The sequence below is a fragment of the Phaseolus vulgaris genome, chromosome 6 (assembly GCF_000499845.2).
Source record: "Phaseolus vulgaris cultivar G19833 chromosome 6, P. vulgaris v2.0, whole genome shotgun sequence".
NCBI lineage: Eukaryota > Viridiplantae > Streptophyta > Magnoliopsida > Fabales > Fabaceae > Phaseolus > Phaseolus vulgaris.
The window spans coordinates 11,474,534-11,489,463 of NC_023754.2; the positions used below are offsets into that span (position 1 = coordinate 11,474,534).

Sequence of the window (14,930 nt, forward strand, 5' to 3'; positions counted from 1 at the left end):
TACTCATTTGGAGAGAGATTTGTGTGAGATTTGGATCTGCTTGCTTAGTCTCATCTTGTGAGCTTTTGGCACAAGACGAGACTAAGCAAGCAGATCCAAATCTCACACAAATCTCTCTCCAAATGAGTAGAGTTTCTCTATATCAATTATTCAATTCTGAATTTTACAAGAGCCCACACCTCTATTTATAGTGTGAGGGCTGAAAAATAGGTGGGAAAATTCAAATGAAACTCATTTGAAATTCCCACAAAAAACAAGTCATATGGGATGTGTGACCTTTTTCTACTATGACACCTCCTAAAAACTACACCTACACCTATTCTCTTAAGTCACATGGACAATGTAACTTTATTTTACATATTCACACTCCTTTATTTAATATCTACACCTCCTACAACTATACAAGAGTAATTCAAATAATGCTCTTTTATTTAATGCTTGGCCTTGCTCCTCATGGGATGGACTTGGGCTTGAGCCTCATCTTTTGAAAAGACTAATAAGAAGAACTTTAAATGATTTGGCCCTTGTCCATTCTTCCTATTAACAACATCTTTTTGATTCTCATCAGTTGTTCAGCCTCTACAAGTGCTTCTGAATCACTATCAACTCGGGTGGGAAATGATGTTCAAGTTCGTGAAACTGCAAAGGTTCCTAGATCCCTTTGCTGAAGACCATGGACAATATGAGAACCATTCAGATAAACACTCTGACTATGAGCGGCTTGATCAAGTCTGTCTCATATTGATTTATATCTTGATTTTGAATACAATGCTCAACATTTCCTATATATTTTAGTGCATTGAATTCTGGTTAGTATCTTACATTATGAATGTTAATGCCGAATTTTTCCTCAAGAGCTTGTCTTCCTCTGGGAGTCATCCATGGATGTCCAGATTGCAGTAATCTCTAAAAGGTCTATTTATAAAATATACATGATTTATTTCTGTTAGAAATTATTATTAGCCTCATTATTGATGAATTAACTATAATTGCCTTCATTCTCCTCTATTACTGTCGTTTCTTTTATTCTTGTTATTATGTTAATAACTTAGTATAAACATACACTAATTTCTTTGAAAGATGGATTTATTAAGAGAAAATGTATTGCCAAGTTTTATGAATTGGTATGGTCCTTTATTGAATTTTAAAATAGAAAGTCAACCTGCTCATAATTGAGTTGGTTATTGTAATAACAACAATGGACTTGAGTTGGTAATTTTATCATATATTATATGAGTTACTTCATTATAAAATAGGTGTTATTGGGTATCTCTCTTGCGTGAAGAGTAATTGACAATTGAAGTATCTGACAAGTTATTGTTAGCTGGCGACCAGAAGAGGCTCGTAGGCCAAATATTGAGGATGCTCCTGTTTTCTACCCTACTAAAGAGATCTTGTGCAGTTCCTATGGCACATTTGAATTCACTTCTGTCCATGCCACTGTTCTGTTTAGTTCAGTTGGCTTTTCAAAAAATCACACCTCTGACTTCTCATTTTTATCCAGGAGTTTCAAGATACTTTTGAAATATATATCAAGCATTCGGTCCAGGGCTGAGCCATATGGAATTTGCCGCATTGTTCCACCATCTTCTTGGAAACCCCTTTGTCCTTTCAAGGAAAAAGTACATGGGAGGGTTCTAAATTTTCTACACGTGTACAGAGAATTAACAAACTTCAGAATCATGATTCAATGAGAAAAATGTCAAGGGTTCAAAGTAATATGAAGAGGAAAAGGATAAGATGCACCAGAATGGGGGTGGATAATGGCATTATTTGTTTCCCTTATTATATGCCGTTCTGTTTCCAGGTGCTTTATAGAGCTGATCTCGAAACTGGAAGCATATTGCTAGAGTTGTACCAAGACTTCTATATCACATGATAATTTGTTGCTTGGAGCTGCAAGGGAAGAAGTACGAGCTCAATGGGAACTTAATTTGCTGGAGAAGAATACTTTGGATAATTTGCTCAGTAGCCTTGGTGCAAACTCCTAGCTTGAGAAGTGTTAAGTTTGCAAGAGAATAGAACCACTAAAATACAGGGAACACTATTGAGACTTTCATCTTTTGGTTCTATTCTTCAAACAAAAAGTAGTCAATTGATGCTTCCAGATTCACAAGATAGCCACCGTTCCCCAGCTTCGAATGGAAAAATAGAGATGAGGGGTTTTGCTTCTTCAAAATCATCAAATTCTGTTTTTGTTGATTCTAAGAAAAAACCTTTCATTTTCAGAGTCTGCTGCAAGATTATCTTGTCAATCAACATCTCCAGTTTCGTCAAAGTCAAGTCCAATAGAATCGTGTGAGGATATCAATGATGATTTAAAGCATATAAATGATATTTTAAGTCAAGAAGTTATAATCTTAAGGACTCAGGTAAGCCTAATCATATATATCTTATTCATGTGTGTATCTATCCTTCTAGAGAACCTTTTCATGTTATATGTATCTATTGCACATAAGTAATATTGATTAGTTTAGGAGTTTGACGCTTCGAAAGAAAATTGAGAGATACATTGGTTGCTTAAAAATCAAAATACGAATCTGACAAATGACATTGCCATAACTCCATGTTTTAGGGTATTATCTGTCATTTGCAAAGTTGCTTTCGATGACAATCTCTGTAGCAGGTGCTGAAGGAAACAACAATCATTAGTTTAGTGACTAAGCTAAAAGAAGAGCCAAGAAAAGAGCGAATCATTAGTTGTTTTCCATTATTCCTCCTCCGCCAGTACCCTCATCTAATCACGTCCTCTTCTCTTTCTTATTTCAGTATTTGCCGCCTCTATAATGTAAACTAAGTTTATCATTTATCTTCATGCCCTCATTTTATGGTGTTTATCCATTCTATTTTTCATACATGTATGTATATTTGTACTTGTTAGATTTAGTTTATCAGTGAACTCGTAAACTAATCGTTATATATTTGTTTAAGTATGATTATAGAATTCTTGAATAGGAGTTGTAAGTATATATATGTCACTGTATTAAATATTTAAAAAGAGAATTTCATAGGATTAAGACTGATAATAGAACAACAATTTATAAACCTAGTAAAGTAAATAACAGAGCAGCAGTTTTATAGATGATTAATGAGGTGCTGAAATGTTAAGATTGGGTATTACTAAAGAAGATCTTTTAGTTCTTCTATAAGCATTGCGACATCCCTGAAGTCCCTTTTAATTCATTTTATTTATTGCTAAAAAAACAGAGCAGCAGATATCAGTTAAGTTTATATCATAATCAATTGAGTATAAGTAGGTTTAGAGTGAAAAAAATTGTGTAGAATAAAGTGTGATCCACTCCTTTGTTGAATCTAAAACTGATGTGATTAAAAACCATTTTGAAATCAAGTGTTTTTCCAATTAAGTGAAAAACAACCTGTTGTTTTATCGAATCAATCGGTTGTTTTACTCTTGGAAGTTTTGAAAAAGGTTGAAAACTATTTTAGTTTGGTTGACTTAACTGTCAAGCCAAACAATCGGTTGTTTCGTGGTTTCAACCGATTGTTTCTTTGAAAATCCTAACATAATTATGTTTTGAATGGTAAATACGCTTTAAATGTTTTTCAACTGAATACGCTCCTTCATTAATTGCTTTGACCAATCTTTGGAAAATATAAATGGTTTGTTTATGTTTTCAAACAAGTAAGAAACAGTTTTGAGAAATTCAGTTTCAGAGATTTGATTATAAGATTTCAAGATCCACATCAAGCTTTGGGTTTTCAAGAGAGAGTGGAATATGATTGCAATTGTATTCAATTTCAGTTTGTACTATGATCAGGTGTAATCCTTTCTTAACCTATTGTATTTCTGGTGTTGTGTTGCCAAAGAGTATTGTGTGCTCTTGAGGTGTTCAAGATCAATACTCTTGGTGTGGTTTGCCAAAGATAGTGTGTTTCTTGAAGGGTTCAAGGTCACTACTTTGATGGTTTGTGTTTTGTAATCTGGTTTGATTGCTTAGTGGATTACCCAGTGGTATTTTGAGGACTGGATGTAGCTCTTGGCTTAAGAGTGAACCAGTATAAACTGTTGGTGTATTTCTCTCTTACCTTGAACTCATTTAAATTTTGTTTTAAGCTTTGCTGATATAAACAACTGATTGTTTCGAAGAAACAACCGATTGTTTTTCTGTTGCTTTGCTGTATAATTGCTTGAATTATTGGCTAACTTGATTCCTGTTCTGGATTTACACAAAAAAGTTGTTAAACCTGAAAATGTTTTCAAAACCCCCTCTTAAACAATTCACCCCTCTCGTTTAAGGCCATATATTTTAACATATTGTGCATGAACATTTTATTGCCTTGATCTTATTAAATGCTTGCACTGCATTCGTCCTTTCCTCACTTTTCAAATGCTCAAAATGTCAACTTCATCAATGAGATTTCCTTCTTTTGTTCTTCCTTGATCCCTATTATTTCAAACATGTTTGTTCTATTTCCCCTGGTTCTTATTATAAAAAACCAGTGTGTTAAAAACACTATCGTTTATTTCTTATAAAAAGGACTAAAGGTAGTATTGATTATTTGTAATTTACAAATCTATTTGTTTTAGTGTATTTTGCAGCTTAGTTCCAACTATGGATTGCCTGGAATGTTTTCTTCCTTGAAGGTATGCAGTTTTGGATTTCAGTATCCCTTAATCTTTTTGTTGGTTCATTTGATGGGAAAAAACACACGCGAAAGCAACACACAATCACAAATCAACTGTAGAAAAATAAACACACAAGATTTAACGTGGTTCGGTCGTCAACTGTAACCTCTGTTACGTACAAAATTACAAGCACAATGATCTCTTTAAATAGAGATAATAAAAGAGACACAATGATTAAACCCACTCACTAAACATGGTGTCTAATCAGCCCAACCCAATTGGTCCTGGCTTCATACCCAACAATCTCCCACTTGAAGCCACATAACAATGTTCACATGTGCTTCAACTGTGTACAATGGTTAAGCCCACTCACTAAACATGGTGTCTAGTCAGCCCAATCTAATTGGTCTTGACTTCATACCCAACAATCTTCCACTTGAAGTCACGGAACAATGTTCACCTGCGCTTCAACTGTGTACATGTACTTCTGTAATCTGTCGACGAAACTCAATGTTCCATCACTAGTTGCCACCAGCCTTCTTAATCATTTTGAAGACTTCGTTAAAACTCCCCTGAGTTTAACACGTCATTCACTGACCACCCGTTCTCTGTTCCTACTGGCTCCCACTTACAGGAACTGCCGAATCCTAGAACAACCTGAGAACAAACACTCTCCATATTCAACAAGAAATTTTCTGGAGAAGTTTCAACAGCTGGAATATTGGTTCTCCTAAGCCACTGTCGTCTAGGAACCTTAGCTGAAGCACGACCCGTGCTCCCATTTCCATAAGTACCTCTGACTGGTCTACCTGAACCTTTCCTTGCTCGTTCATCGTGAATCTGACCTGTGGCTCTAGGTTTCTCTCTTGTAAAGACAACCCTCTTTTACCCACGAGATTCTGCGAACCGAACTTTGTTTATCTTTTGAACTGGGATGGTCACTCCCTCAGACGGTAATCCGACCATATACAACGAACCTCTCTTTCTTCCACAGGCCATGACAAGATTTCCCTTGACAACCTTCCACTACTGATTTCCGAACTTCACTTCATGTCCCTGTTCGTCCAACTGCCTAACAGAAATCACACTTTTCGTTAAGCTTGGAACAATTCTGACCTCCTTCAAAGTCCAAAAACCAACTGATATCTTCAACACTATGTCACCCATGCCCGTAACTTTAAGAGTTCTATTGTCCGCTAGTCTTACCTTTCCAAAGTCCCCAATAACAAGATTATTCAATGCTTCACTGTTGTGGGTAGCATGAAATGAAGCACCAAAATCCATGACCCAGGAATCCACACTGTTATCCGCGCAACAGACTAAGAGGTCCTCGTCCGTGGAATCTTCTGCAATGTTGTCTTATTTATCACTTGGGCATTGATTCCTGAAATGCCTCACCTCCTTGCAGTTCCAACATGTTACACTTGAGCAATCCTGAGTCTTAGACTGACTCCTTCCTTTGTTCTTGCTCCCACTATCTCTGATATTTTTCTTACCTCTGATGACATATAGCGATTCACTAGATCATTCCCCAAAACTCCTTCTTCGGACGTCCTCGCCAAGAATGAGATCACGAATCTTCTCAAAAGTGAATCCATTGGATCCCGTTGAACTGGTAACTGTTGTAACCGTTCCGGACCAACTGTCAGGAAAAGACGATAACAGTAGTAAAGCTTGAACTTCATCATCGAACTTAATGCCCACTGACATAAGTCTGATTAAGATCGAATTCATTTTATTGATGTGCTCAGTAACTAAACTGTCTTCCTTCATCCTTGTGTTTACCAATTCTCTAATTAGAAACACCTTGTTTGCAGCAGATGGCTTCTCGTACATGTTAGACAATGCTTCCATGATACCTTTCGTTGTCTTCTCCTTCAAAATGTTGAACGCAACATTCTTGCTCAAAGAGATTCGAATAACGGACATAGCTTTCTGATCCAAACTTGCCCACTCTGCATCAAACATCTTTTCTGGCTTGTCACCCAAAGCCACGTCCAAATCTTTCTGAACTAGAAAATCCTCAATTTGCATTTTCCACCAACTGAAATCTATACCATTGAATTTTTCAATTTGAAACCTCCCTTCTTCTGCCATCTCAAATGACTAGACGAGATACTCGGTACAACTAATTTCAGATCTTGGCAATCTATTTTTTTTTTAAATCAAGAACACAAAAATTGCACCACCCAAAATCACTCACCAACAGACCTGGTCGCAGTCCCCACTGCACTGGCGCTCTGCATTACCACCGTCGCTGGTCACTACTGTTGTGAAGCAGATCTGGGAGCCTCCTCCTTGCACCACTGTGAAACCCTAAGCCTTGGGACGCCACTGCAACCCCTACGAAACCCTAGCTTTGGGATGCTATTGCCGCCTCTACGAAACCCTAGCTTTGGAACATTGTTGCCGCCTTTGCGAAACCCTAACTTTGGGACGCTATTGCAGCCGCAATTTTCACGTCTCGTCGATTAATTTCTGTTGATCGGATCTCTAGTGTGTAAACGAACCAAAGCTCTTGATACCACTTGATGGGAAAAAAACACACGCGGAAGCAACACACACAATCATGAATCAACTGTAGAAAAATAAACGACACAAGATTTTATGTGGTTTGGTCGTCAACTCCAACCTAAATCCACACGGGCAACTATTAGGTTTTCATTCTATCCTGTTGCGTACAAAATTACAAGCACAATGATCTCTTTAAATAAAGATAATAAAGGGGACACAATGATTAAGCCCACTCATTAAACATGGTGTCTAGTAAGCCCAACCCAATTGGTTCTGGCTTCATACCTAACACATTTGTCCCTTAAATTTTCTGTTACGATAGAGTTGCTTTTCATGTTACTAAGTTGATGTATTGGTCTGTCAATTGAATATTTTTTAAGGAATATTCCAAAAACTATCTTTGAAGCATATAACCTTGTCTCAATGAAAAATTTGTTTGTACTCTTAAAGTTAATTTTGTAAGACAACTTCTCTTAGTGAAGAAAGGCTTAAACCTATTTATGACCTTAATAGATCTATCAAATTTACATTGAAAATGGAAGTGGATCATCCAAAGGTTAAAATTGAGTGAATGAGGCAGATCCACTCATAAATTTGAGTGGGTTTATTTTCTTATGCACTTTAAATTAAACCAGTGAGGAATGCACCTTTACTTGATAGCTTAGTGTGGGGGTGTTTGATTTTGTAAATGGAGGATTTATATATATACTTGTTATAGATAAAGCTCACTTTGGAGGATTTGTATCCATATTTTTAAATGAAACGCTGACACTTGAGACTATTATGGTAGTCTTGGAAGAAATACTTTCTAGCATTTCTTAATTGTAATGATTGATCCTTGTATGGTATTTGAATCTATTGGGTTCTATGATAGCTTATGCATTTCATGATCCCTGCTGAGTGTTTGTTCAACTTACATTGAGGGAAAACTTAAACCAAAAAGATTTTTCCATCTTTTCTAATAGGTTGCATTTTTTTCATCGTTGATGCCTAGTTTCTCTGTTGTTTTATTGTTTTGGTGCATGTAAGTTCTTCTAGGGTTTCAAATAATGATTGGGAACTGTCATTATACATGCCTTTTTTGGGAAAATTTGGTCGTGCTATCAATTGTTTGGGCTCATTAAAGTATCATGTTTATGCCGAGGGCCTATATATTGACTTTATATATTCATGTTTATTAATTTTACCACCAAAAGAAGACCTTGCAAAATCATTTTCAAAGTATAATGTATCTTCAAAACCAAGGCATAGGCGTGTTGGCTTTTTTCAAAGCTTTAATGCAAAATAAGCCTTGAAATAGGCTTTTAGGTTGGGTTAAGAAGAAAAAGAATAAGCTTATTTCTTAAAATAAATTGAACCCAAGCTTTTTTATGTTTGAAATATGGGTTTTTAAGGACAAACGATAGGAATATTTGATATCAATAAGTCATAAGCAAATTTATAAAATATAAAGAACTCACTTATTCCTAACATGAAAAATAGGCCAAATCTATTTAAGGCAAATCTGATGCTACTTATTTCCATGTGTAATTGTGAAAGTAAAGTTATTTTCTCTTTATTTTCTTGAGAAGTTGAAGGATTGACAGGTCTCTTACAGGTAAAAGAAGGATGAAGGATTTATTATTTCAAAAAGATAATTGTTTTTGTGCTGATTGTAATGCTTCAGAGATCCTAAATTGGCTCAAGTGTATTCACCTATGTATTTTTTTTCTTGTATTGGTTTATGGTCATGATTGTTAGAATTGTAAGAGGAGTTTTTATAAATCAGTTCAAGATTTTCAAAATCAGCATTTGTATTATTTAAATAATTTTCCAGAATCTTGATTCTCTCTTTCAACCTATTGTTTTCACTTTTCAACTGGTTATTTGAAAGGGCTACTTTATCAGGTTATTTATAGATTTCTTGGAAAGCATCAAGAAGTTGAAAATAGTTTTTACATTTGCTAGAAGATGTACTTACCTAACTTGATCCAGATTCTTCTTTTGTCATAAGACAAACCTCCCTTCCGGATTCCAAACACTCCTTGGATTCTTGTGATACTTCTCAAGGGTATTCCACATTTTTTTGGCAGAACTACATTCTGAAACCTTGAGCAATTCATTAGAATCAAGTGTAGATACAATGATGTTCATAGCTACCTAGTCAAGATGTTCTCTTTTAGAAGAAACATTTTTAGATATAGGCATCAGATAGCTATTTGTAATAACATTCCAGATTTTTCTATCTATAGATTCAACAAAGAATTTCATTCTTATGCTCCACAGTTCATAGTTCATACCACAGAACAAAGGTGGTTTATTTAAACAGACACCTTCTCTAAAAGAAAACTTTTCAGCCATTTAAAAAGGATTTATGATCAAAACTTGAATAACTTTCAAGAACCTTGCTTTGATACCAATTGTTAGAATTGATGGCTAAAACAAAAGAGGGGTGAATTGTTAATAAAAGTTTTTCGCAAATAATAACTAAAATGAAGTTCTTTAAAGATTTATAGAAAGGAGAATTAGAGAAGTCAAAAGAAATAAGCTATTAAAACTGTTATCAGTAAAACAATCGATTGATATTTCAATATAACCGGTTGTTTATGTCTCAGAGAGAAAAGTAAGTATAAGTAGATTATAAAGCAGGAATATCAACCGGTTGAAAATATGAAATAAGCGGTTGATTGTGACAGCAAACCAAATAACAAACAGATTATAACAGAGAGTAAGATAGAGAGATTCACACAATCAGATTATACTGGTTCACTCAACCCTGAGCTACATCCAGTCCTCAGAACAACCTCTGAGTATTCCACTAGCAATCAAATCCATATTACTACAACACACCACAAAGAGGTGACTTTGAATCCCACAAAGCCTACTCACCATTTTTGCACGAGCACACACCTCAAGCCAGAATCACACTAACTTTATAGGATTTTACATACACGTTTACAATATCATAATACAATTACAAGAAACTAAGTAAGGGTAGAAAATACCTACAAAAAACTAGAAGCCCTATGACCAGTTCTTGCACCACAACAAAGCTTAAAAGAAATCTTGCTAATCTTGAAAAACTTCTTTCAAAAACAGATTGTAATCTCTCTTTTTGATCTTAAATCAGAGTGTAAAACTTATGTTAAAACATTTGAAAGAAGACTATATTTATAGCATTTGAAATCTAATTGTTTAAGGAAACATAACAGATTCAAATCAGTTTTGATCTCATTTAAAACAGTTGAAACAGGTTTTCAAAAAACTGTTAGCAAAACACACTGAAACCACGACTTAACCGGTTGAATGGGTCAGGTAGTTACATAACCAATTCAAAAAACAGTTTCAAAACCTCTGTGCCAGCTAAGTGACAAACAACCGATTGTCTCGACAACTCAACCGGTTGTTTTCCCTTTGCATGGAAAAACACTTTGTTAAAACTGATTGATCAAGCTTTGTGTAGGAATTAGAACTGATCTTAACAAGGATTCTAAACAACCTAATCTAAATCCAAACCAAAAAGCAGCACATCTTTAGGCTTCATGTGGATTTGAAACATCAAAGCTCTCATGTTCAACAATGATCAGTGATTATAATACTCAAAATTGGAGTCTGAGTGTTGACCATTTCCGGGAAGGATTTATTAAGATCCTTGTGATTAAGTTATAGGAAAACTAACTACATCAATTTTGCTACAACAGAAAAATGTGGAAGGCATATTACATCCTAATTGTGAATCATTTTTTTCTAATTGCTTATTTAGATCAGCGAATATTGGAGTTTTTGTATGCTTAAAATGTTGTGGTGTGTACCGAAGTCTCGGTTCTCATATATCAAAGGTAAATTGTTCCTGACCCACTTAAAAGAATAAACAAGCACTCTCAAATGTGTGTAATTACAAAGTATTTTGGTGAACTTTACTTTGCTTGGGTGCATTTAATATTTATTGCCTTATGTTTTATTTGCTGACAGAGCAGCCATATTCTTAGATCTGCAGCATGCTGTGATATCTTGTGAAATTTAGACAGAGAGAGACTAAAATTAATCATTTGAGACTAGAGGTGTAAATTTGCAAATAAGGATTTCTTTTCAATGTACTACTTAGTTATCCTGTAACATATTTATAACAATTGTTCTTTATGTAATATTTTCTGTAATATGCGTTGTTAAATGAAGAGTAATAGGTGTGGAAAATAATTTTTTTAATAGATAAATTAATACAAGGTATCCCTTCTTATGTCTTTTTATGAAATATGAAGCTTCAATTTAGTGTTGCTCCTCAACCAACCAATGGAGTATGCTCTTTGAGTTTCCCTTGGCTTTTATTGTCATATGTGCTTAGTTTTTCACATTTTTCATACATTATTTTAAAATAAAATGTGGAAAACTAGCTCATTTTAATTTTGAATTTGTCAACTTTTGTACCAAATACATAAGTGAAATTTTATATCAAAGATAAGAGAACCAACCAACTCATAGACAAAGGTTCTATATGTAATAATAAGAAGCGAGAAATGAATCTTTGTAACTTTTCATTTCTATTTTGATGATGTTCCTAAGATAGTGAGGCAAGGTGCATGGATTTTTTTAATCATATCTTGTCTTGTTTGCTTTTCAATGAGTTGTTTATATGTAGTTAATAGTGTAAATTGTTGATTTTGGCTTAATCCCAAGTTCCACATCGGTGGGTTCATTGTTTGGGAATGAGGTTTAAGGGTTATAAATTAAACTCTCCTCCTTCACTGTTATATATCCCAATTTGTAATATCTTCTCCCATAATAATAAAAGTGAGTTGTTTTTGCTCTGCTAGGAGATTAGGCTAAATTGGCCGAACTCCGTTAACAATTTTCGGGTGTGTTTTTTCTTCTTTATCTCTTTTATTATTCCGCTCTGTTTATTCAATATTATTTGTCGGGTAGCTCTGTTAGGGTTTTGTTTTAGTGGGAAAATTACCTGTTTCCCAGCAAGTGGTATCAAGAGCCGAAGGTTCGCCCTTGGGTTGTTTGAAATTATTTGTAATATTGAATATTATAATTTGAGTTTGTAATGGCAAATTAAGAAGAAGAAGCGAAGGATGTATCCAGAGTGTCGGGCTCCTCGTCATCATGGTCGAGGTTCCCGGTGTCCACTTTGAAATTGGCGGTGGAAATATTTGATGGCACTGGACATTTTGGCATGTGGCAAGGAGAGGTCTTCGAGTCTATTTTTCAGCAGGGTCTTGATATTGCTATTGAAGGAGAGAAACCAGAAGAGGTAGAGGAGAAAGACTGGAGCATCATCAACCGGTTGGCATGCGGAACTATTCGATTCTGCCTATCCAGAGAGCAGAAGTATGCTGTAAAAAATGAGACTTCTGCACACAAACTATGGAAGGCATTGGAGGACAAGTTTCTGAAGAAGAGTGGTCAAAACAAGCTCCTGATGAAGAAAAGGTTGTTCCGATTTGACTACCAACAAGGTACTACTATGAATGCACACATCACTATGTTTAATCAATTAGTAGCAGACCTGTTCAATTTAGATGTGAAGTTTGAGGATGAGGATTTGGCTTTGATGTTGTTATCATCTCTTCCTGATGAATTTGAACATTTGGAGACTACGCTCCTTCACGGGAAGGAGAATGGGTCGTTAGATGCTGTTTGTTCTGCTTTATATAGTCATGAATTGAGAAAGCAGGATAAGATGAAAACCAAATCAACGACATCAGAAGAAGCATTGGTGGCAAGAGGTCGTCAACAAAGCCAGACAAAGGGGAGGAGAGGGAGGTCTAAGTTTAAAGGTCGAGCTGTTGCCAAAGATGAGTGTGTTTTCTGTCATGAGAAAGGACATTGGAAGAAAGACTGTCCAAAACTGCAGAAGAAAGGGAAGACTCCGTAAGATGCAAATGTTGCAGAATGCAAAAATGATGTGGAATCAGATATCTCTTTAATTGTCTCTCTTTCAGCATCATCGTATCCAGATGAGTGGATATTGGATTCAGGTTGTACCTATCATATGTGTCCCATTCGGGAATGGTTCTTTGAATTTCAAGAACTCGATGGCGGGGTTGTTTACATGGTAATGATAATCCATGTAAGACAGATGGGATAGGTTCAATCAAGTTGCGGAATCATGATGGATCCACCAGAATTTTGCGGGATGTACGGTACGTGCCAAAGTCGAAGAAGAATCTCATCTCATTGGGGGCTTTAGAATCTAAAGGCCTAGTTGTGACGATGCGAGATGGAATTCTTAAAGCAACTTCAGGAGCACTGGTGATGTTGAAAGGCGTGAGGAAGAACAATTTGTATTACTACCAAGGTAGTATAGTGGTGGGGACAGTAGCGGCAACAACTTCTAGCTCTAAGAAGGATGATGAGGCAACGAAGTTGTGGCATATGAGGTTGGGACATGTTGGAGAGAAATCCTTGCAAATTCTTACCAAGCATGGATTGTTGAAAGGTACGAAGGCTTGCAAACTTGAATTTTGTGAGCATTGTGTTCTGGGAAAACAACGAAGAGGAAAGTTTGGCACTGCAATTCACAATACCAAGGGTATTCTGGATTATGTGCATTCAGATGTGTGGGGACCTGCCAAGACTCCGTCAATCGGAGGTAGGCATTATTTTGTCACTTTTGTGGATGATTTTTCTAGGAGAGTTTGGATGTTTACTATGAAGAACAAAAATGATGTGCTTGAAATTTTTCTTAAGTGGAAAGCTCAAGTTGAAAACCAGACAAGAAGGAAGATTAAGGTTCTCCGAACAGACAATGGAGGAGAATACAAGAGTGATCCGTTCCTGAAGGTATGCCAAGATTGTGGCATAGTTCGGCACTTCACTGTTAGAAAAACACCACAGCAGAATTGGGTGTCAAAGCGGATGAATAAGACACTTGTAGAGAAAGTTCGTTGTATGTTGTCTAATGCTGAGTTAGGCAGAGAGTTTTGGGCTGAGGCTGTGACATACGCTCAACATCTCGTCAATCATTTGTCATCATCTGCTATAGATGGCAAAACCCTGTTAGAGGTATGGTCTGGAAAACCTGCAACTGATTATGATTCTTTACATGTTTTTGGTTCTATTGCATATTATCATGTGATTGAATCAAAGTTGGATCCACGGGCAAAGAAGGCTCTTTTCATGGGCTTTAGTCCTTGAGTGAAGGGATATCGTTTGTGGTGTCTAGAAGCAAAGAAGACGATTATCAGCAGAGATGTTACCTTTGATGAATCTTCCATGTTAAATAAGGTAAATTCAGAAGGAGTTGATAGTACTCCACAACAGGTGGAGTGTGCCCGGAAGCGGGTGGAGTTTGAGCCGACAGTGGTGATCCCAACACGAAATACCACAAGTGACTCTCCTATGGCAGAAGAAGAGTCAGATGAGGAAGAGGTTCCTACCCAAGAATCTCAACAGAAATCAACGCCAATTGCAGTTAGAAGACAGAGACAAGATATTCAGAAGCCTGCTCGTTTCATGGATATGGTTGCCTATGCACTTCCAATTGTTGATGACATTCCATCCACTTACCCAGAAGCCATTCTGAGTTCAGAGAGTGGTAATTGGGCAGGTGCGATGGAAGAGGAGATGCAGTCTTTGAAGAAGAACAAGATGTGGAAGCTGGCACAATTACCAAAAGGTAAGAAGGCAATTGGGTGCAAATGGGTATTTGCAAAGAAAGAAGAATTTCCTAATAAAGAAGATGTTCGCTACAAGGCAAGGTTGGTTGCTACAAGGCAAGGTTGGTTGCTAAAGGCTTTGCTCAGAGGGAGGGAATTGATTATAATGAGGTTTTTTCTCCAGTTGTTAAACATTCCTCCATTCGAATTTTGTTGGCCTTGGTAGCACAGTTGAATTTGGAGCTTGC

General features: G+C 36.2%; 1 long non-coding RNA gene across 1 annotated transcript; it reads left to right on the top strand.

The window, feature by feature from the left end:
- Nucleotides 1-75: 75 nt before the first annotated feature.
- On the top strand, nucleotides 76-3,003 carry LOC137831109 (uncharacterized). Its single transcript, XR_011084341.1, has 2 exons — nucleotides 76-2,372; nucleotides 2,576-3,003. It is a non-coding gene; the product is annotated as an uncharacterized lncRNA (long non-coding RNA).
- Nucleotides 3,004-14,930: the final 11,927 nt, after the last annotated feature.